Source organism: Coffea eugenioides, unplaced genomic scaffold (assembly GCF_003713205.1).
Source record: "Coffea eugenioides isolate CCC68of unplaced genomic scaffold, Ceug_1.0 ScVebR1_1779;HRSCAF=2695, whole genome shotgun sequence".
NCBI lineage: Eukaryota > Viridiplantae > Streptophyta > Magnoliopsida > Gentianales > Rubiaceae > Coffea > Coffea eugenioides.
In genome coordinates, this window is record NW_020862205.1 from 3120 (window position 1) to 21385 (window position 18266).

Sequence of the window (18266 nt, forward strand, 5' to 3'; positions counted from 1 at the left end):
ATGCATTCGATAAGAAGGCAAAATATGAGCAATCGTTCCGCCGCGAGCTAATTAATATTGGATAAAGAAGAGGTGGAAAATTGCGGTTTCGAAACAAAAAGGAAGGGGTAACACGAGAATTCGGAGTTTGCTCGCCATCCTAGTGTTACTCTCGCCAAAATACGCTTAATTTCGGAGTTTTGATGGATCGTGCAATTAAGGCCGGATGGACTTCGCACCTGCCATGTTCCTTCTCGTATTATTCTTCTAATAAACTGGTCCTGTTAAGCAATGTGGCTTATCTAGACCGGACTTCATTTTATGCGTCAATTTAAGCATTTTCTTCTTATCCTTTTATCTATTTACTTTTATATATTTTTTGTAATGATTTGCATCATGTTTTTTTACCTCATCGCATAACTCATCGCGCAACTCTCGATTATCTCGAAATCAATCCTTCAAACTTGCGCTTATACATTTGTGCCGACAACTTTGAGTGACGACTCGAGTTTTGATAGAGCCCTACCGTTCCTGATTTGTCTCGTCTTTACATTCGACTTCATGCCTTGACAAGAAGCAAACTATGAAAGCATCGTTCCGACGGAGCTAAATTACTATGGGATGAAGAACGAAGAGAAAAATTGGGTTTTGGAAACAAAAAGAGAAGGGTGCGACACGAGGACTTCCCAGGGAGTCAGCCATCCAAGTGCTACTCTCGCCCAAGCACGCTTAACTTTGGAGTTCTGATGGGATCCGGCGCATTAGTGCCGGTATGATCGCAGACACCATGTTCTTTTCGCTTTATTCTTTTAAACTACCCCATCCTGCGAAGCAATGTGGCTTTTCTAGACCGGATTTCATTTTAAGCGTCAATTCAAGCATTTTCTTCATCTCATTTTATCCATTTACATTTATTTATTTTTTTCTTTCTGATTTGGACTTTGTTTGTTTTCGCTCATCGCGCAACTCTCAATTATCATGAAATTAATCCTTCACGGTTGTACTTATATATTTGCACCGACAATTTTGAGCGACCACCCAAAATTTGATTGATCTGTACCATTCCTGATTTGTCTCGCCTTAGATCCACCTTCATCCTTCGATAAGAAACAAAATATGAAACAATCGCTCCAACGGTGGTAAATTACTCTGCATAAAGAACGAAGAGGAAAATTGTGTTTCGAAACAAAATGGGAGGGTGCAACACGAGTATTTGCCCGAGGGACACCCATCCTAGTATTACACTCGTCCAAGCATGCTTAATTTTAGAGTTCTGACACTATACCGTTCCCGATTTGTCTTGCCTTTAGATCCACCTTCATCCTTCGATAAGAAACAAAATACGAAGAAATCGTTCCAACGAAACTAAATTGCTATGGGATAAAGAACGAAAAGGAAAATTGGGTTTCTGAGCAAAAGGGAAGGGGTGCTACCCTTATCTATCCTAACACTACTCTCATCCAAGAACGCTTAACTTTCGAGTTCTTATAGGATCTGGTGCAATAGTATCGGTATGATCGCACCAGCCATGTTACATTCGCTTTATTCTTTTAAATTACGTCATCATGTAAAGCAATATGGCTTTTCTAGACTAAAATTTATTTGAAGTGTCAATTCCAGCTTTTTCTTGATGTCTTTTAATTTATTTTATTTTTTATATTTTTCCCTTACTGATTTATACCCCATTTTTTTAATCATTGCGCAACTCTCAATTATTATGAAATTAATCCTCCATGCTTGCACTGACTAGCATCTAGTTTTTTTCCCTCATTATGCAACTCTCAATTATCATGAAATTAATCTTGCACGCTTCCGGTTATACATTTGCACCGACAACTTTGAGCGATGGCTCGGGCTTTGATCGAGTTGAACCTTTCCTGATTTGTCTCGCCTTTAGATCTGCCTTTATGCTTCAATAGTAGGCAAAACATGAAGCAAACGTTCCGACGGAGCTAAATTACTATGGGATATAGAACGAATTCGAAACAAAAAAGGACGGGTGCAATACGAGGACATCCTAATACTGCTCACGCCCAAGCACGCTTAACTTCGGAGTTCTGATGGAATACGGTGCATTAGTGCTGGTATGATCGCACCCACAACGTTCCTTTCGCTTTATTCTTTTAAACTACCCCGTCCAGCGAAGCAGTGTGGCTTTTCTAGACCGGAAATTCATTTTAAGCGTCAATTGAAGCATTTTCCTTTATACTTTTATTTATTTACTTTATATTTTTTTTTGTTATTGATTTGCACCCTATTTTTTTCCATCATCCCGCAACTCTAAATTATCATAAAATCAATCCTTCACGCTTGCGGTGATACATTTGCGCCGACAAATTTGAGCGACGATCCGGGCTTTGATCGAGCCGTACCGTTCCTGATTTGTCTCGCGCCTTCAGATCCTCCTTCACGCTTCGACAAGAAGCAAAATATTAAGCAATCGTTCCGACGGAGCTAAATTACTACAGGATAAAGAACGAATAGGAAATTTGGATTTCGAAAGAAAAAAGAGAGGGGTGCAACACGAGGACTTCCCAGGGGGTCACCCATCCTAGTACTACTCTCGCCCAAGCATGCTTAACTTCGGAGTTCTGATGGGATCCGGCGCATTAGTGCTGGTATGATCGCACCCGCCATATTCCTTTCGCTTTATTCTTTTAAACTACCCCGTCCTGCGAAGCAGTGTGGCTTTTCTAGACCGAAATTCATTTTAAGCGTCAATTCAAGCATTTTCCTCATATCCTTTTATTTATTTGCTTTCATATTTTTTTTTGTTATTGATTTGCACCCTGTTTTTTTCCCTCATCGCGCAAGTCTAAATTGTCATGAAATCAATCCATCACGTTTGCGGTGATATATTTGCGCCGACAACTTTGGGCGACGATCCGGGGTTTGATCGAACCGTACCGTTCCTGATTTGTCTCGCGCCTTCAGGCTCGCCTTCATGCTTCGACAAGAAGCAAAATATAAAGCAATCTTTCCGACGGAGCTAAATTACTACAGGATAAAGAACGAATAGGAAATTTGGATTTCGAAACAAAAAAAATAGGGGTGCAACACGAGAACTTCCCAGGTGGTCACCCATTCTAGTACTACTCTCGCCCAAGCACGCTTAACTTCGGAGTTCTGATGGGATCCGGTGCATTAGGGCTGGAATGATCGCACCCGCCATGTTCCTTTCGCTTTATTCTTTTAAACTACCCCGTCCTGCGAAGCAGTGCGTCTTTTCTAGACCGGAATTCATTTTAAGCGTTAATTGAAGCATTTTCCTCTTATCCTTTTATTTATTTACTTTATATTTTTTTTTGTTATTGATTTGCACCCTGTTTTTTTCCATCATCCCGCAACTCTAAATTATCATGAAATCAATCCTTCACGCTTGCGGTGATACATTTGCGCCGACAAATTTGAGCGACGATCCGGTCTTTGATCGAGCCGTACCGTTCCTGATTTGTCTCGCGCCTTCAGATCCGCCTACATCCTTCGACAAGAAGCAAAATATAAAGCAATCGTTTCAACGAAGCTAAATTACTACAGGATAAACAACGAATAGGAAATTTGGATTTCGAAAGAAAAAAGAGAGGGGTGCAACACGAGGACTTCCCAGGGGGTCACCCATCCTAGTACTACTCTCGCCCAAGCATGCTTAACTTCGGAGTTCTGATGGGATCCGGTGCATTAGTGCTGGTATGATCGCACCCGCCATGTTCCTTTCGCTTTATTCTTTTAAACCATCCCGTCCTGCGAAGCAGTGTGGCTTTTCTAAACCGGCATTCCTTTTAAGCGTCAATTCAAGTATTTTCCTCTTACCCTTTTTTTTATTTGCTTTCATATTTTTTTTTTCTATTGATTTGCACCCTATTTTTTTCCCTCATCGCGCAACTCTAAATTGCCATGAAATCAATCCATCACGCTTGCGCTGATACATTTGCGCCGACAAATTAGAGCGACGATCCGGGCTTTGATCGAGCCGTACCGTTCCTGATTTGTCTCGCGCCTTCAGATCCGCCTTCACGCTTCGACAAGAAGTAAAATATGAAGCAATCATTCCGACGGAGCTAAATTACTACAGGATAAAGAACGAATAGGAAATTTGGATTTCGAAACAAAAAAAATAGGGGTGCAACACGAGAACTTCCCAGGTGGTCACCCATTCTAGTACTACTCTCGCCCAAGCACGCCTAACTTCGGAGTTCTGATGGGATCCGGTGCATTAGGGCTGGAATGATCGCACCCGCCATGTTCCTTTCGCTTTATTCTTTTAAACCATCCCGTCCTGCGAAGCAGTGTGGTTTTTCTAAACCGGCATTCCTTTTAAGCGTCAATTCAAGCATTTTTCTCTTATCCTTTTTTTTATTTGCTTTCATATTTTTTTTTGCTATTGATTTGCACCCTGTTTTTTTCCCTCATCGCGCAACTCTAAATTGCCATGAAATCAATCCATCACGCTTGCGCTGATACATTTGCGCCGACAAATTTGAGCGACGATCCGGGCTTTGATCGAGCCGTACCGTTCCTGATTTGTCTCACGCCTTCAGATCCGCCTTCATGCTTCGACAAGAAGCAAAATATGAAGCAATCATTCCGACGGAGCTAAATTACTACAGGATAAAGAACGAATACGAAATTTGGATTTCGAAACAAAAAAAAGAGGGGTGCAACACGAGAACTTCCCAGGAGGTCACCCATTCTAGTACTACTCTTGCCCAAGCACGCTTAACTTCGGAGTTCTGATGGGATCCGGTGCATAAGTGCTGGTATGATCGAACCCGCCATGTTCCTTTCGCTTTATTCTTTTAAACTACCCCGTCCTGCGAAGCAGTGTGGCTTTTCTAGACCGGAATTCATTTTAAGCGTCAATTGAAGCAATCATTCCGACGGAGCTAAATTACTACAGGATAAAGAACGAATACGAAATTTGGATTTCGAAACAAAAAAAAGAGGGGTGCAACACGAGAACTTCCCAGGAGGTCACCCATTCTAGTACTACTCTCGCCCAAGCACGCTTAACTTCGGAGTTCTGATGGGATCCGGTGCATTAGTGCTGGTATGATCGCACCCGCCATGTTCCTTTCGCTTTATTCTTTTAAACTACCCCGTCCTGCGAAGCAGTGTGGCTTTTCTAGACCGGAATTCATTTTAAGCGTCAATTGAAGCATTTTCCTCTTATCCTTTTATTTATTTACTTTATTTTTTTTTTGTTATTGATTTGCACCCTGTTTTTTTCCATCATCCCGCAACTCTAAATTATCATAAAATCAATCCTTCACGCTTGCGGTGATACATTTGCGCCGACAAATTTGAGCGACGATCCGGGCTTTGATCGAGCCGTACCGTTCCTGATTTGTCTTGCGCCTTCAGATCCTCCTTCACGCTTCGACAAGAAGCAAAATATTAAGCAATCGCTCCGACGGAGCTAAATTACTACAGGATAAAGAACGAATAGGAAATTTGGATTTCGAAACAAAAAAAAGAGGGGTGCAACACGAGAACTTCCCAGGGGGTCACCCATTCTAGTACTACTCTCGCCCAAGCACGCTTAACTTCGGAGTTCTGATGGGATCCGGTGCATTAGTGCTGGTATGATCGTACCCGCCATGTTCCTTTCGCTTTATTCTTTTAAACTACCCCGTCCTGCGAAGCAGTGTGGCTTTTTTAGACCGGAATTCATTTTAAGCGTCAATTGAAGCATTTTCCTCTTATCCTTTTATTTATTTACTTTATTTTTTTTTTGTTATTGATTTGCACCCTGTTTTTTTCCATCATCCCGCAACTCTAAATTATCATAAAATCAATCCTTCACGCTTGAGGTGATACATTTGCGCCGACAAATTTGAGCGACGATCCGGGCTTTGATCGAGCCGTACCGTTCCTGATTTGTCTCGCGCCTTCAGATCCTCCTTCACGCTTCGACAAGAAGCAAAATATTAAGCAATCGTTCCGACGGAGCTAAATTACTACAGGATAAAGAACGAATAGGAAATTTGGATTTCGAAACAAAAAAAATAGGGGTGCAACACGAGAACTTCCCAGGTGGTCACCCATTCTAGTACTACTCTCGCCCAAGCATGCTTAACTTCGGAGTTCTGATGGGATCCGGTGCATTAGGGCTGGAATGATCGCACCCGCCATGTTCCTTTCGCTTTATTCTTTTAAACCATCCCGTCCTGCGAAGCAGTGTGGTTTTTCTAAACCGGCATTCCTTTTAAGCGTCAATTCAAGCATTTTTCTCTTATCCTTTTTTTTATTTGCTTTCATATTTTTTTTTGCTATTGATTTGCACCCTGTTTTTTTCCCTCATCGCGCAACTCTAAATTGCCATGAAATCAATCCATCACGCTTGCGCTGATACATTTGCGCCGACAAATTTGAGCGACGATCCGGGCTTTGATCGAGCCGTACCGTTCCTGATTTGTCTCACGCCTTCAGATCCGCCTTCATGCTTCGACAAGAAGCAAAATATGAAGCAATCATTCCGACGGAGCTAAATTACTACAGGATAAAGAACGAATACGAAATTTGGATTTCGAAACAAAAAAAAGAGGGGTGCAACACGAGAACTTCCCAGGAGGTCACCCATTCTAGTACTACTCTCGCCCAAGCACGCTTAACTTCGGAGTTCTGATGGGATCCGGTGCATTAGTGCTGGTATGATCGCACCCGCCATGTTCCTTTCGCTTTATTCTTTTAAACTACCCCGTCCTGCGAAGCAGTGTGGCTTTTCTAGACCGGAATTCATTTTAAGCGTCAATTGAAGCAATCATTCCGACGGAGCTAAATTACTACAGGATAAAGAACGAATACGAAATTTGGATTTCGAAACAAAAAAAAGAGGGGTGCAACACGAGAACTTCCCAGGAGGTCACCCATTCTAGTACTACTCTCGCCCAAGCACGCTTAACTTCGGAGTTCTGATGGGATCCGGTGCATTAGTGCTGGTATGATCGCACCCGCCATGTTCCTTTCGCTTTATTCTTTTAAACTACCCCGTCCTGCGAAGCAGTGTGGCTTTTCTAGACCGGAATTCATTTTAAGCGTCAATTGAAGCAATCATTCCGACGGAGCTAAATTACTACAGGATAAAGAACGAATACGAAATTTGGATTTCGAAACAAAAAAAAGAGGGGTGCAACACGAGAACTTCCCAGGAGGTCACCCATTCTAGTACTACTCTCGCCCAAGCACGCTTAACTTCGGAGTTTTGATGGGATCCGGTGCATTAGTGCTGGTATGATCGCACCCGCCATGTTCCTTTCGCTTTATTCTTTTAAACTACCCCGTCCTGCGAAGCAGTGTGGCTTTTCTAGACCGGAATTCATTTTAAGCGTCAATTGAAGCATTTTCCTCTTATCCTTTTATTTATTTACTTTATTTTTTTTTTGTTATTGATTTGCACCCTGTTTTTTTCCATCATCCCGCAACTCTAAATTATCATAAAATCAATCCTTCACGCTTGCGGTGATACATTTGCGCCGACAAATTTGAGCGACGATCCGGGCTTTGATCGAGCCGTACCGTTCCTGATTTGTCTTGCGCCTTCAGATCCTCCTTCACGCTTCGACAAGAAGCAAAATATTAAGCAATCGCTCCGACGGAGCTAAATTACTACAGGATAAAGAACGAATAGGAAATTTGGATTTCGAAACAAAAAAAAGAGGGGTGCAACACGAGAACTTCCCAGGGGGTCACCCATTCTAGTACTACTCTCGCCCAAGCACGCTTAACTTCGGAGTTCTGATGGGATCCGGTGCATTAGTGCTGGTATGATCGCACCCGCCATGTTCCTTTCGCTTTATTCTTTTAAACTACCCCGTCCTGCGAAGCAGTGTGGCTTTTTTAGACCGGAATTCATTTTAAGCGTCAATTGAAGCATTTTCCTCTTATCCTTTTATTTATTTACTTTATTTTTTTTTTGTTATTGATTTGCACCCTGTTTTTTTCCATCATCCCGCAACTCTAAATTATCATAAAATCAATCCTTCACGCTTGAGGTGATACATTTGCGCCGACAAATTTGAGCGACGATCCGGGCTTTGATCGAGCCGTACCGTTCCTGATTTGTCTCGCGCCTTCAGATCCTCCTTCACGCTTCGACAAGAAGCAAAATATTAAGCAATCGTTCCGACGGAGCTAAATTACTACAGGATAAAGAACGAATAGGAAATTTGGATTTCGAAACAAAAAAAATAGGGGTGCAACACGAGAACTTCCCAGGTGGTCACCCATTCTAGTACTACTCTCGCCCAAGCATGCTTAACTTCGGAGTTCTGATGGGATCCGGTGCATTAGGGCTGGAATGATCGCACCCGCCATGTTCCTTTCGCTTTATTCTTTTAAACCATCCCGTCCTGCGAAGCAGTGTGGTTTTTCTAAACCGGCATTCCTTTTAAGCGTCAATTCAAGCATTTTTCTCTTATCCTTTTTTTTATTTGCTTTCATATTTTTTTTTGCTATTGATTTGCACCCTGTTTTTTTCCCTCATCGCGCAACTCTAAATTGCCATGAAATCAATCCATCACCCTTGCGCTGATACATTTGCGCCGACAAATTTGAGCGACGATCCGGGCTTTGATCGAGCCGTACCGTTCCTGATTTGTCTCACGCCTTCAGATCCGCCTTCATGCTTCGACAAGAAGCAAAATATGAAGCAATCATTCCGACGGAGCTAAATTACTACAGGATAAAGAACGAATACGAAATTTGGATTTCGAAACAAAAAAAAGAGGGGTGCAACACGAGAACTTCCCAGGAGGTCACCCATTCTAGTACTACTCTCGCCCAAGCACGCTTAACTTCGGAGTTCTGATGGGATCCGGTGCATTAGTGCTGGTATGATCGCACCCGCCATGTTCCTTTCGCTTTATTCTTTTAAACTACCCCGTCCTGCGAAGCAGTGTGGCTTTTCTAGACCGGAATTCATTTTAAGCGTCAATTGAAGCAATCATTCCGACGGAGCTAAATTACTACAGGATAAAGAACGAATACGAAATTTGGATTTCGAAACAAAAAAAAGAGGGGTGCAACACGAGAACTTCCCAGGAGGTCACCCATTCTAGTACTACTCTCGCCCAAGCACGCTTAACTTCGGAGTTCTGATGGGATCCGGTGCATTAGTGCTGGTATGATCGCACCCGCCATGTTCCTTTCGCTTTATTCTTTTAAACTACCCCGTCCTGCGAAGCAGTGTGGCTTTTCTAGACCGGAATTCATTTTAAGCGTCAATTGAAGCAATCATTCCGACGGAGCTAAATTACTACAGGATAAAGAACGAATACGAAATTTGGATTTCGAAACAAAAAAAAGAGGGGTGCAACACGAGAACTTCCCAGGAGGTCACCCATTCTAGTACTACTCTCGCCCAAGCACGCTTAACTTCGGAGTTCTGATGGGATCCGGTGCATTAGTGCTGGTATGATCGCACCCGCCATGTTCCTTTCGCTTTATTCTTTTAAACTACCCCGTCCTGCGAAGCAGTGTGGCTTTTTTAGACCGGAATTCATTTTAAGCGTCAATTGAAGCATTTTCCTCTTATCCTTTTATTTATTTACTTTATTTTTTTTTTGTTATTGATTTGCACCCTGTTTTTTTCCATCATCCCGCAACTCTAAATTATCATAAAATCAATCCTTCACGCTTGCGGTGATACATTTGCGCCGACAAATTTGAGCGACGATCCGGGCTTTGATCGAGCCGTACCGTTCCTGATTTGTCTTGCGCCTTCAGATCCTCCTTCACGCTTCGACAAGAAGCAAAATATTAAGCAATCGCTCCGACGGAGCTAAATTACTACAGGATAAAGAACGAATAGGAAATTTGGATTTCGAAACAAAAAAAAGAGGGGTGCAACACGAGAACTTCCCAGGGGGTCACCCATTCTAGTACTACTCTCGCCCAAGCACGCTTAACTTCGGAGTTCTGATGGGATCCGGTGCATTAGTGCTGGTATGATCGCACCCGCCATGTTCCTTTCGCTTTATTCTTTTAAACTACCCCGTCCTGCGAAGCAGTGTGGCTTTTTTAGACCGGAATTCATTTTAAGCGTCAATTGAAGCATTTTCCTCTTATCCTTTTATTTATTTACTTTATTTTTTTTTTGTTATTGATTTGCACCCTGTTTTTTTCCATCATCCCGCAACTCTAAATTATCATAAAATCAATCCTTCACGCTTGAGGTGATACATTTGCGCCGACAAATTTGAGCGACGATCCGGGCTTTGATCGAGCCGTACCGTTCCTGATTTGTCTCGCGCCTTCAGATCCTCCTTCACGCTTCGACAAGAAGCAAAATATTAAGCAATCGTTCCGACGGAGCTAAATTACTACAGGATAAAGAACGAATAGGAAATTTGGATTTCGAAACAAAAAAAATAGGGGTGCAACACGAGAACTTCCCAGGTGGTCACCCATTCTAGTACTACTCTCGCCCAAGCATGCTTAACTTCGGAGTTCTGATGGGATCCGGTGCATTAGGGCTGGAATGATCGCACCCGCCATGTTCCTTTCGCTTTATTCTTTTAAACCATCCCGTCCTGCGAAGCAGTGTGGTTTTTCTAAACCGGCATTCCTTTTAAGCGTCAATTCAAGCATTTTTCTCTTATCCTTTTTTTTATTTGCTTTCATATTTTTTTTTGCTATTGATTTGCACCCTGTTTTTTTCCCTCATCGCGCAACTCTAAATTGCCATGAAATCAATCCATCACGCTTGCGCTGATACATTTGCGCCGACAAATTTGAGCGACGATCCGGGCTTTGATCGAGCCGTACCGTTCCTGATTTGTCTCACGCCTTCAGATCCGCCTTCATGCTTCGACAAGAAGCAAAATATGAAGCAATCATTCCGACGGAGCTAAATTACTACAGGATAAAGAACGAATACGAAATTTGGATTTCGAAACAAAAAAAAGAGGGGTGCAACACGAGAACTTCCCAGGGGGTCACCCATTCTAGTACTACTCTCGCCCAAGCACGCTTAACTTCGGAGTTCTGATGGGATCCGGTGCATTAGTGCTGGTATGATCGCACCCGCCATGTTCCTTTCGCTTTATTCTTTTAAACTACCCCGTCCTGCGAAGCAGTGTGGCTTTTCTAGACCGGAATTCATTTTAAGCGTCAATTGAAGCAATCTTTCCGACGGAGCTAAATTACTACAGGATAAAGAACGAATAGGAAATTTGGATTTCGAAACAAAAAAAATAGGGGTGCAACACGAGAACTTCCCAGGTGGTCACCCATTCTAGTACTACTCTCGCCCAAGCACGCTTAACTTCGGAGTTCTGATGGGATCCGGTGCATTAGGGCTGGAATGATCGCACCCGCCATGTTCCTTTCCCTTTATTCTTTTAAACTACCCCGTCCTGCGAAGCAGTGCGTCTTTTCTAGACCGGAATTCATTTTAAGCGTTAATTGAAGCATTTTCCTCTTATCCTTTTATTTATTTACTTTATATTTTTTTTTGTTATTGATTTGCACCCTGTTTTTTTCCATCATCCCGCAACTCTAAATTATCATGAAATCAATCCTTCACGCTTGCGGTGATACATTTGCGCCGACAAATTTGAGCGACGATCCGGTCTTTGATCGAGCCGTACCGTTCCTGATTTGTCTCGCGCCTTCAGATCCGCCTACATCCTTCGACAAGAAGCAAAATATAAAGCAATCGTTTCAACGGAGCTAAATTACCACAGGATAAACAACGAATAGGAAATTTGGATTTCGAAAGAAAAAAGAGAGGGGTGCAAGACGAGGACTTCCCAGGGGGTCACCCATCCTAGTACTACTCTCGCCCAAGCATGCTTAACTTCGGAGTTCTGATGGGATTTTCGTTCCATTAGTGCTGGTATGATCGCACCCGCCATGTTCCTTTCGCTTTATTCTTTTAAACCATCCCGTCCTGCGAAGCAGTGTGGTTTTTCTAGACCGGAATTCCTTTTAAGCGTCAATTCAAGTATTTTCCTCTTACCCTTTTTTTTATTTGCTTTCATATTTTTTTTTGTTATTGATTTGCACCCTGTTTTTTTCCCTCATCGCGCAACTCTAAATTGCCATGAAATCAATCCATCACGCTTGCGCTGATACATTTGCGCCGACAAATTTGAGCGACGATCCGGGTTTTGATCGAGCCGTACCGTTCCTGATTTGTCTCGCGCCTTCAGATCCGCCTTCATTCGTCGACAAGAAGCAAAATATGAAGCAATCGTTCCGACGGAGCTAAATTACTACAGGATAAAGAACGAATACGAAATTTGGATTTCGAAACAAAAAAAAGAGGGGTGCAACACGAGAACTTCCCAGGGGGTCACCCATTCTAGTACTACTCTCGCCCAAGCACGCTTAACTTCGGAGTTCTGATGGGATACGGTGCATTAGTGCTGGTATGATCGCACCCACAACGTTCCTTTCGCTTTATTCTTTTAAACTACCCCGTCCAGCGAAGCAGTGTGGCTTTTCTAGACCGGAATTCATTTTAAGCGTCAATTGAAGCATTTTCCTCTTATCCTTTTATTTATTTACTTTATACTTTTTTTGTTATTGATTTGCACCCTATTTTTTTCCATCATCCCGCAACTCTAAATTATCATGAAATCAATCCTTCACGCTTGCGGTGATACATTTGCGCCGACAAATTTGAGCGACGATCCGGGCTTTGATCGAGCCGTACCGTTCCTGATTTGTCTCGCGCCTTCAGATCCTCCTTCACGCTTCGACAAGAAGCAAAATATTAAGCAATCGTTCCGACGGAGCTAAATTACTACAGGATAAAGAAACGAATAGGAAATTTGGATTTCGAAACAAAAAAGAGAGGGGTGCAACACGAGGACTTCCCAGGGGGTCACCAATCCTAGTACTACTCTCGCCCAACCACGCTTAATTTCGGAGTTCTGATGGGATCCGGTGCATTAGTGCTGGTATGATCGCTCCCGCCATATTCCTTTCGCTTTATTCTTTTAAACTACCCCGTCCTGCGAAGCAGTGTGGCTTTTTTCGACCGAAATTCATTTTAAGCGTCAATTCAAGCATTTTTCTCTTATTCTTTTATTTATTTGCTTTCATATTTTTTTTTGCTATTGATTTGCACCCTGTTTTTTTCCCTCATCGCGCAACTCTAAATTGCCATGAAATCAATCCATCATGCTTGCGCTGATACATTTGCGCCGACAAATTTGAGCGACGATCCGGGCTTTGATCGATCCGTACCGTTCCTGATTTGTCTCGCGCCTTCAGATCCGCCTTCATGCTTCGACAAGAAGCAAAATATGAAGCAATCATTCCGACGGAGCTAAATTACTACAGGATAAAGAACGAATACGAAATTTGGATTTCGAAACAAAAAAAAGAGGGGTGCAACACGAGAACTTCCCAGGGGGTCACCCATTCTAGTACTACTCTCGCCCAAGCACGCTTAACTTCGGAGTTCTGATGGGATCCGGTGCATTAGTGCTGGTATGAACGCACCCGCCATGTTCCTTTCGTTTTATTCTTTCAAACTACCCCGTCCTGCGAATCAGTGTGGCTTTTCTAGACCGGAATTCATTTTAAGCGTCAATTGAAGCATTTTCCTCTTATCCTTTTATTTATTTACTTTATATTTTTTTTTGTTATTGATTTGCACCCTGTTTTTTTCCATCATCCCGCAACTCTAAATTATCATAAAATCAATCCTTCACGTTTGCGTTGATACATTTGCGCCGACAAATTTGAGCGACGATCCGGGCTTTGATCGAGCCGTACCGTTCCTGATTTGTCTCGCGCCTTCAGATCCGCCTACATCCTTCGACAAGAAGCAAAATATAAAGCAATCGTTTCAACGAAGCTAAATTACTACAGGATAAACAACGAATAGGAAATTTGGATTTCGAAAGAAAAAAGAGAGGGGTGCAACACGAGGACTTCCCAGGGGGTCACCCATCCTAGTACTACTCTCGCCCAAGCATGCTTAACTTCGGAGTTCTGATGGGATCCGGTGCATTAGTGCTGGTATGATCGCACCCGCCATGTTCCTTTCGCTTTATTCTTTTAAACCATCCCGTCCTGCGAAGCAGTGTGGTTTTTCTAAACCGGCATTCCTTTTAAGCGTCAATTCAAGTATTTTCCTCTTACACTTTTTTTTATTTGCTTTCATATTTTTTTTTGCTATTGATTTGCACCCTATTTTTTTCCCTCATCGCGCAACTCTAAATTGCCATGAAATCAATCCATCACGCTTGCGCTGATACATTCTGCGCCGACAAATTAGAGCGACGATCCGGGCTTTGATCGGAGCGTACCGTCCTATTTGTCTCGCGCCTTCAAGATCCGCTTCACGCTTCGACAAGAGTAAAATATGAGCAATGCATTCCGACGGAGGCTAAATACTACAGGATAAAGAACGAATAGGAAAATTTGGGAGTTCGAAACAAAAAAATAGGGTGCAACACGAGAACTTCCCAAGGTGGTCACGCCATTCTAGTACTACTCTCGCCCAGCACGCTAACTTCGGAGTTCTGATGGGATCCGGTGGCATTAGGGCTGGAATGACGCACGCGCCATGTTCCTTTCGCTTTAATTCCTTTTAAACCATCCCGTCCTGCGAAGCAGTGTGGTTTTTCTAAACGGCATTCTTTTAAGAGTCATTCAAGCATTTTTCTCTTATTCCTTTTTTTTTATTTGCTTTCATATTTTTTTTTTCTATTGATTTGCCACCCTGTTTTTCCTCATCGCGCAACCTCTAAATTGCATGAAAATCAATCCATCACGCCTTGCGCTGATACATTGCGCCGACAAATTGAGCGACGATCCGGCTTTGATCGAGCGTACCGTTCCTGATTTGTCTCACGCCTTCAGATCGCGCCTTCATGCTTCGACAAAGAAGCAAATATGAAGCAATCATTCCGACGGAGCTAAATTACTACAGGATAAAGAACGAATACGAAATTTGGATTCGAAACATAAAAAAAGAGGGGTGCAACACGAGAACTTCCCAGGAGGTCACCCATTCTTACGTACTACTCTCGCCCAGAGCAACGCTTAACTTCGGAGTTCTGATGGGATACGGTGCAATTAGTGCTGGTATGATCGCACCCGCCATGTTCTTTCGCTTTATTCTTTAAACTACCCCGTGCCTGCGAAGCAGTGTGGCTTTTCATAGACCGAATTCATTTTAAGCGTCAATTGAAGCAACATTCCGACTGGAGCTAAATTACTACAGGATAAAGAACGAATACGAAATTTGGATTTCGAAACAAAAAAAAGAGGGTGGGCAACGACGAGAAGCTTCCCAGGAGGTCACCCATTGCTAGTTATACTCTCGCCCGAAAGAAACAAAAAAAAATAAAGCACGCTTAACTCGGGAGTTCTGATGGGATCCGGTGCATTAAGTGCTGGTATGATCGCACCCGCCGTGTCCTTTTCGCTTATCTTTTAAACTTACCCCGTCCTGCAATGCAGTGTGGGCTTTTCTAACCGGAATTCATTTTAAGCGTCAATTGAAGCATTTCCTCTTACCTTTATTTATTACTTTATTTTTTTTTTGTTATTGATTTGCACCTGTTTTTTCCATCCATCCCGCAAATCTAAAATTATCATAAAATGCAACCTTCACGCTTGCGGTGATACATTTGCGCCGACAAATTGAGCGACGATCCGGGGCTTTGATCGAGCCGTACCGTCCCTGATTTGTCTTGGGCCTTCCGATCCTCCTTCAGCGCTTCGACAAGAAGCACAAATATTGAGCAATCGCTCCGACGGAGTAATTACTACAGGATAAAGAACGAATAGGAAATTTGGATTCGAAAACAAAAAAAAGAGGGGTGAAACACGAGAACTTCCCAGGGGTCACCCATTCTAGTACTAAACTCTCGCCCAAGCACGCTTAACTTCGGAGTTCTGATGGGATCCGTGCATTAGTGCTGGTATGATCGCACCCGCCATGTTCCTTTCGCTTTATTCTTTTAAACTACCCCGTCCTGCGAAGCAGTGTGGCTTTTCTAGAGCGGAATTCATTTTAAGCGTCAATTGAAGCATTTTCCTCTTATCCTTTTATTTATTTACTTTATTTTTTTTTTGTTATTGATTTGCACCCTGTTTTTTTCCATCATCCCGCAACTCTAAATTATCATAAAATCAATCCTTCACGCTTGAGGTGATACATTTGCGCCGACAAATTTGAGCGACGATCCGGGCTTTGATCGAGCCGTACCGTTCCTGATTTGTCTCGCGCCTTCAGATCCTCCTTCACGCTTCGACAAGAAGCAAAATATTAAGCAATCATTCCGACGGAGCTAAATTACTACAGGATAAAGAACGAATAGGAAATTTGGATTTCGAAACAAAAAAAATAGGGGTGCAACACGAGAACTTCCCAGGTGGTCACCCATTCTAGTACTACTCTCGCCCAAGCATGCTTAACTTCGGAGTTCTGATGGGATCCGGTGCATTAGGGCTGGAATGATCGCACCCGCCATGTTCCTTTCGCTTTATTCTTTTAAACCATCCCGTCCTGCGAAGCAGTGTGGTTTTTCTAAACCGGCATTCCTTTTAAGCGTCAATTCAAGCATTTTTCTCTTATCCTTTTTTTTATTTGCTTTCATATTTTTTTTTGCTATTGATTTGCACCCTGTTTTTTTCCCTCATCGCGCAACTCTAAATTGCCATGAAATCAATCCATCACCCTTGCGCTGATACATTTGCGCCGACAAATTTGAGCGACGATCCGGGCTTTGATCGAGCCGTACCGTTCCTTTGATTTGTCCTCACGCCTTCAGATCCGCCTTCATGCTTCGACAAGAAGCAAAATATAAAGCAATCGTTCCGACGGAGCTAAATTACTACAGGATAAAGAACGAATAGGAAATTTGGATTTCGAAACAAAAAAAAGAGGGGTGCAACACGAGGACTTCCCAGGGGGTCACCCATCCTAGTACTACTCTCGCCCAAGCACTCTTAACTTCGGAGTTCTGATGGGATCCGGTGCATTAGTGCTGGTATGATCGCACCCGCCATGTTCCTTTCGCTTAATTCTTAAACTACCGCGTCCTGCGAAGCAGTGTGGCTTTTCTAGACGAATTCATTTTAAGCGTCAATTGAAGCGCAATGCATTCCGACGGAGCTAAAATTTACTACAGATAAAGAACGAAATACGAAATTTGGATTTCGAAACAAAAAAAAAGGGTGGCAACCACGAGAACTTCCAGGAGGTCACCCATTTTCCTAGTACTACTCTCGCCAAAAAAATAAAGCCACGCTTAATTCGAGTTCTGATGGGATGCCGGTGCGATAGTGCTGTAGATGATCGCACCCGCCATGTTTCCTTTCGCTTATTCTTTTAAAACCTACCCCCGTCCTGCGAAGCAGTGTGGCTTTTCTAGACCGAATTCATTTTAAGCGTCAATTGAGCATCATTCCGACGGAGCTTAAATTACTACAGGATAAAGAAACGATACGAAATTTGGATTTCGAAACAAAAAAAGAGGGGTGCAACACGAGAACTTCCAGGGAGGTCACCCATTCCTTAGTACTACTCTCGCCCAAAGCACGCTTAACTTCGAGTTTCTGATGGGATCCGTGCATTAGTGCTGGTATGATCGCACCCGCCATGTCCCTTTCGCTTTTTCTTTAAACTACCGTCCTGCGAAGCAGTTGTGGCTTTTCTAGACACGGAATTCATTTAAGCGTCAATTGAAAGCAATTTTCCTCTACCTTTTATTTATTTACTTTAATTTTTTTTTGTTATTATTTGCTCCCTGTTTTTTTCCATCATCCCGCAACTCTAAATTATCATAAAATCAATCCTTCACGCTTGAGGTGATACATTTGCGCCGACAAATTTGAGCGACGATCCGGGCTTTGATCGAGCCGTACCGTTCCTGATTTGTCTCGCGCCTTCAGATCCTCCTTCACGCTTCGACAAGAAGCAAAATATTAAGCAATCGTTCCGACGGAGCTAAATTACTACAGGATAAAGAACGAATAGGAAATTTGGATTTCGAAACAAAAAAAATAGGGGTGCAACACGAGAACTTCCCAGGTGGTCACCCATTCTAGTACTACTCTCGCCCAAGCATGCTTAACTTCGGAGTTCTGATGGGATCCGGTGCATTAGGGCTGGAATGATCGCACCCGCCATGTTCCTTTCGCTTTATTCTTTTAAACCATCCCGTCCTGCGAAGCAGTGTGGTTTTTCTAAACCGGCATTCCTTTTAAGCGTCAATTCAAGCATTTTTCTCTTATCCTTTTTTTTATTTGCTTTCATATTTTTTTTTGCTATTGATTTGCACCCTGTTTTTTTCCCTCATCGCGCAACTCTAAATTGC

General features: G+C 42.8%; 30 non-coding genes and 3 pseudogenes across 30 annotated transcripts; all 33 read right to left on the reverse strand.

Moving 5' to 3' along the window:
- Nucleotides 1-644: 644 nt before the first annotated feature.
- LOC113755841 lies at nucleotides 645-763 on the reverse strand. The gene has a single exon (XR_003465768.1). It is a non-coding gene; the product is annotated as a 5S ribosomal RNA (ribosomal RNA).
- A 1212-nt stretch (nucleotides 764-1975) lies between these two features.
- On the reverse strand, nucleotides 1976-2077 carry LOC113755846 (annotated as a pseudogene).
- Nucleotides 2078-2492: 415 nt separating this feature from the next.
- On the reverse strand, nucleotides 2493-2611 carry LOC113755825. The gene has a single exon (XR_003465752.1). It is a non-coding gene; the product is annotated as a 5S ribosomal RNA (ribosomal RNA).
- Nucleotides 2612-3027: 416 nt separating this feature from the next.
- LOC113755829 lies at nucleotides 3028-3146 on the reverse strand. Its single transcript, XR_003465756.1, has one exon. It is a non-coding gene; the product is annotated as a 5S ribosomal RNA (ribosomal RNA).
- Nucleotides 3147-3561: 415 nt separating this feature from the next.
- LOC113755823 lies at nucleotides 3562-3680 on the reverse strand. The gene has a single exon (XR_003465750.1). It is a non-coding gene; the product is annotated as a 5S ribosomal RNA (ribosomal RNA).
- Nucleotides 3681-4096: 416 nt separating this feature from the next.
- LOC113755839 lies at nucleotides 4097-4215 on the reverse strand. The gene has a single exon (XR_003465766.1). It is a non-coding gene; the product is annotated as a 5S ribosomal RNA (ribosomal RNA).
- Nucleotides 4216-4631: 416 nt separating this feature from the next.
- Nucleotides 4632-4750, reverse strand: LOC113755832. The gene has a single exon (XR_003465759.1). It is a non-coding gene; the product is annotated as a 5S ribosomal RNA (ribosomal RNA).
- Nucleotides 4751-4921: 171 nt separating this feature from the next.
- On the reverse strand, nucleotides 4922-5040 carry LOC113755827. Its single transcript, XR_003465754.1, has one exon. It is a non-coding gene; the product is annotated as a 5S ribosomal RNA (ribosomal RNA).
- Nucleotides 5041-5454: 414 nt separating this feature from the next.
- On the reverse strand, nucleotides 5455-5573 carry LOC113755828. The gene has a single exon (XR_003465755.1). It is a non-coding gene; the product is annotated as a 5S ribosomal RNA (ribosomal RNA).
- Nucleotides 5574-5987: 414 nt separating this feature from the next.
- LOC113755833 lies at nucleotides 5988-6106 on the reverse strand. The gene has a single exon (XR_003465760.1). It is a non-coding gene; the product is annotated as a 5S ribosomal RNA (ribosomal RNA).
- A 416-nt stretch (nucleotides 6107-6522) lies between these two features.
- On the reverse strand, nucleotides 6523-6641 carry LOC113755838. The gene has a single exon (XR_003465765.1). It is a non-coding gene; the product is annotated as a 5S ribosomal RNA (ribosomal RNA).
- A 171-nt stretch (nucleotides 6642-6812) lies between these two features.
- Nucleotides 6813-6931, reverse strand: LOC113755847. The gene has a single exon (XR_003465771.1). It is a non-coding gene; the product is annotated as a 5S ribosomal RNA (ribosomal RNA).
- A 171-nt stretch (nucleotides 6932-7102) lies between these two features.
- Nucleotides 7103-7221, reverse strand: LOC113755826. Its single transcript, XR_003465753.1, has one exon. It is a non-coding gene; the product is annotated as a 5S ribosomal RNA (ribosomal RNA).
- Nucleotides 7222-7635: 414 nt separating this feature from the next.
- Nucleotides 7636-7754, reverse strand: LOC113755818. The gene has a single exon (XR_003465746.1). It is a non-coding gene; the product is annotated as a 5S ribosomal RNA (ribosomal RNA).
- Nucleotides 7755-8168: 414 nt separating this feature from the next.
- LOC113755834 lies at nucleotides 8169-8287 on the reverse strand. The gene has a single exon (XR_003465761.1). It is a non-coding gene; the product is annotated as a 5S ribosomal RNA (ribosomal RNA).
- A 416-nt stretch (nucleotides 8288-8703) lies between these two features.
- LOC113755848 lies at nucleotides 8704-8822 on the reverse strand. Its single transcript, XR_003465772.1, has one exon. It is a non-coding gene; the product is annotated as a 5S ribosomal RNA (ribosomal RNA).
- Nucleotides 8823-8993: 171 nt separating this feature from the next.
- On the reverse strand, nucleotides 8994-9112 carry LOC113755816. Its single transcript, XR_003465744.1, has one exon. It is a non-coding gene; the product is annotated as a 5S ribosomal RNA (ribosomal RNA).
- Nucleotides 9113-9283: 171 nt separating this feature from the next.
- LOC113755817 lies at nucleotides 9284-9402 on the reverse strand. The gene has a single exon (XR_003465745.1). It is a non-coding gene; the product is annotated as a 5S ribosomal RNA (ribosomal RNA).
- A 414-nt stretch (nucleotides 9403-9816) lies between these two features.
- LOC113755819 lies at nucleotides 9817-9935 on the reverse strand. The gene has a single exon (XR_003465747.1). It is a non-coding gene; the product is annotated as a 5S ribosomal RNA (ribosomal RNA).
- A 414-nt stretch (nucleotides 9936-10349) lies between these two features.
- Nucleotides 10350-10468, reverse strand: LOC113755835. Its single transcript, XR_003465762.1, has one exon. It is a non-coding gene; the product is annotated as a 5S ribosomal RNA (ribosomal RNA).
- Nucleotides 10469-10884: 416 nt separating this feature from the next.
- LOC113755821 lies at nucleotides 10885-11003 on the reverse strand. The gene has a single exon (XR_003465748.1). It is a non-coding gene; the product is annotated as a 5S ribosomal RNA (ribosomal RNA).
- A 171-nt stretch (nucleotides 11004-11174) lies between these two features.
- On the reverse strand, nucleotides 11175-11293 carry LOC113755830. The gene has a single exon (XR_003465757.1). It is a non-coding gene; the product is annotated as a 5S ribosomal RNA (ribosomal RNA).
- A 415-nt stretch (nucleotides 11294-11708) lies between these two features.
- On the reverse strand, nucleotides 11709-11829 carry LOC113755843. Its single transcript, XR_003465770.1, has one exon. It is a non-coding gene; the product is annotated as a 5S ribosomal RNA (ribosomal RNA).
- Nucleotides 11830-12245: 416 nt separating this feature from the next.
- Nucleotides 12246-12364, reverse strand: LOC113755831. The gene has a single exon (XR_003465758.1). It is a non-coding gene; the product is annotated as a 5S ribosomal RNA (ribosomal RNA).
- A 415-nt stretch (nucleotides 12365-12779) lies between these two features.
- LOC113755840 lies at nucleotides 12780-12898 on the reverse strand. Its single transcript, XR_003465767.1, has one exon. It is a non-coding gene; the product is annotated as a 5S ribosomal RNA (ribosomal RNA).
- A 416-nt stretch (nucleotides 12899-13314) lies between these two features.
- LOC113755822 lies at nucleotides 13315-13433 on the reverse strand. The gene has a single exon (XR_003465749.1). It is a non-coding gene; the product is annotated as a 5S ribosomal RNA (ribosomal RNA).
- A 415-nt stretch (nucleotides 13434-13848) lies between these two features.
- On the reverse strand, nucleotides 13849-13967 carry LOC113755824. Its single transcript, XR_003465751.1, has one exon. It is a non-coding gene; the product is annotated as a 5S ribosomal RNA (ribosomal RNA).
- Nucleotides 13968-14914: 947 nt separating this feature from the next.
- Nucleotides 14915-15038, reverse strand: LOC113755845 (annotated as a pseudogene).
- A 723-nt stretch (nucleotides 15039-15761) lies between these two features.
- LOC113755842 lies at nucleotides 15762-15880 on the reverse strand. The gene has a single exon (XR_003465769.1). It is a non-coding gene; the product is annotated as a 5S ribosomal RNA (ribosomal RNA).
- A 414-nt stretch (nucleotides 15881-16294) lies between these two features.
- Nucleotides 16295-16413, reverse strand: LOC113755836. The gene has a single exon (XR_003465763.1). It is a non-coding gene; the product is annotated as a 5S ribosomal RNA (ribosomal RNA).
- Nucleotides 16414-16832: 419 nt separating this feature from the next.
- Nucleotides 16833-16951, reverse strand: LOC113755815. The gene has a single exon (XR_003465743.1). It is a non-coding gene; the product is annotated as a 5S ribosomal RNA (ribosomal RNA).
- Nucleotides 16952-17424: 473 nt separating this feature from the next.
- LOC113755844 lies at nucleotides 17425-17545 on the reverse strand (annotated as a pseudogene).
- A 410-nt stretch (nucleotides 17546-17955) lies between these two features.
- LOC113755837 lies at nucleotides 17956-18074 on the reverse strand. Its single transcript, XR_003465764.1, has one exon. It is a non-coding gene; the product is annotated as a 5S ribosomal RNA (ribosomal RNA).
- Nucleotides 18075-18266: the final 192 nt, after the last annotated feature.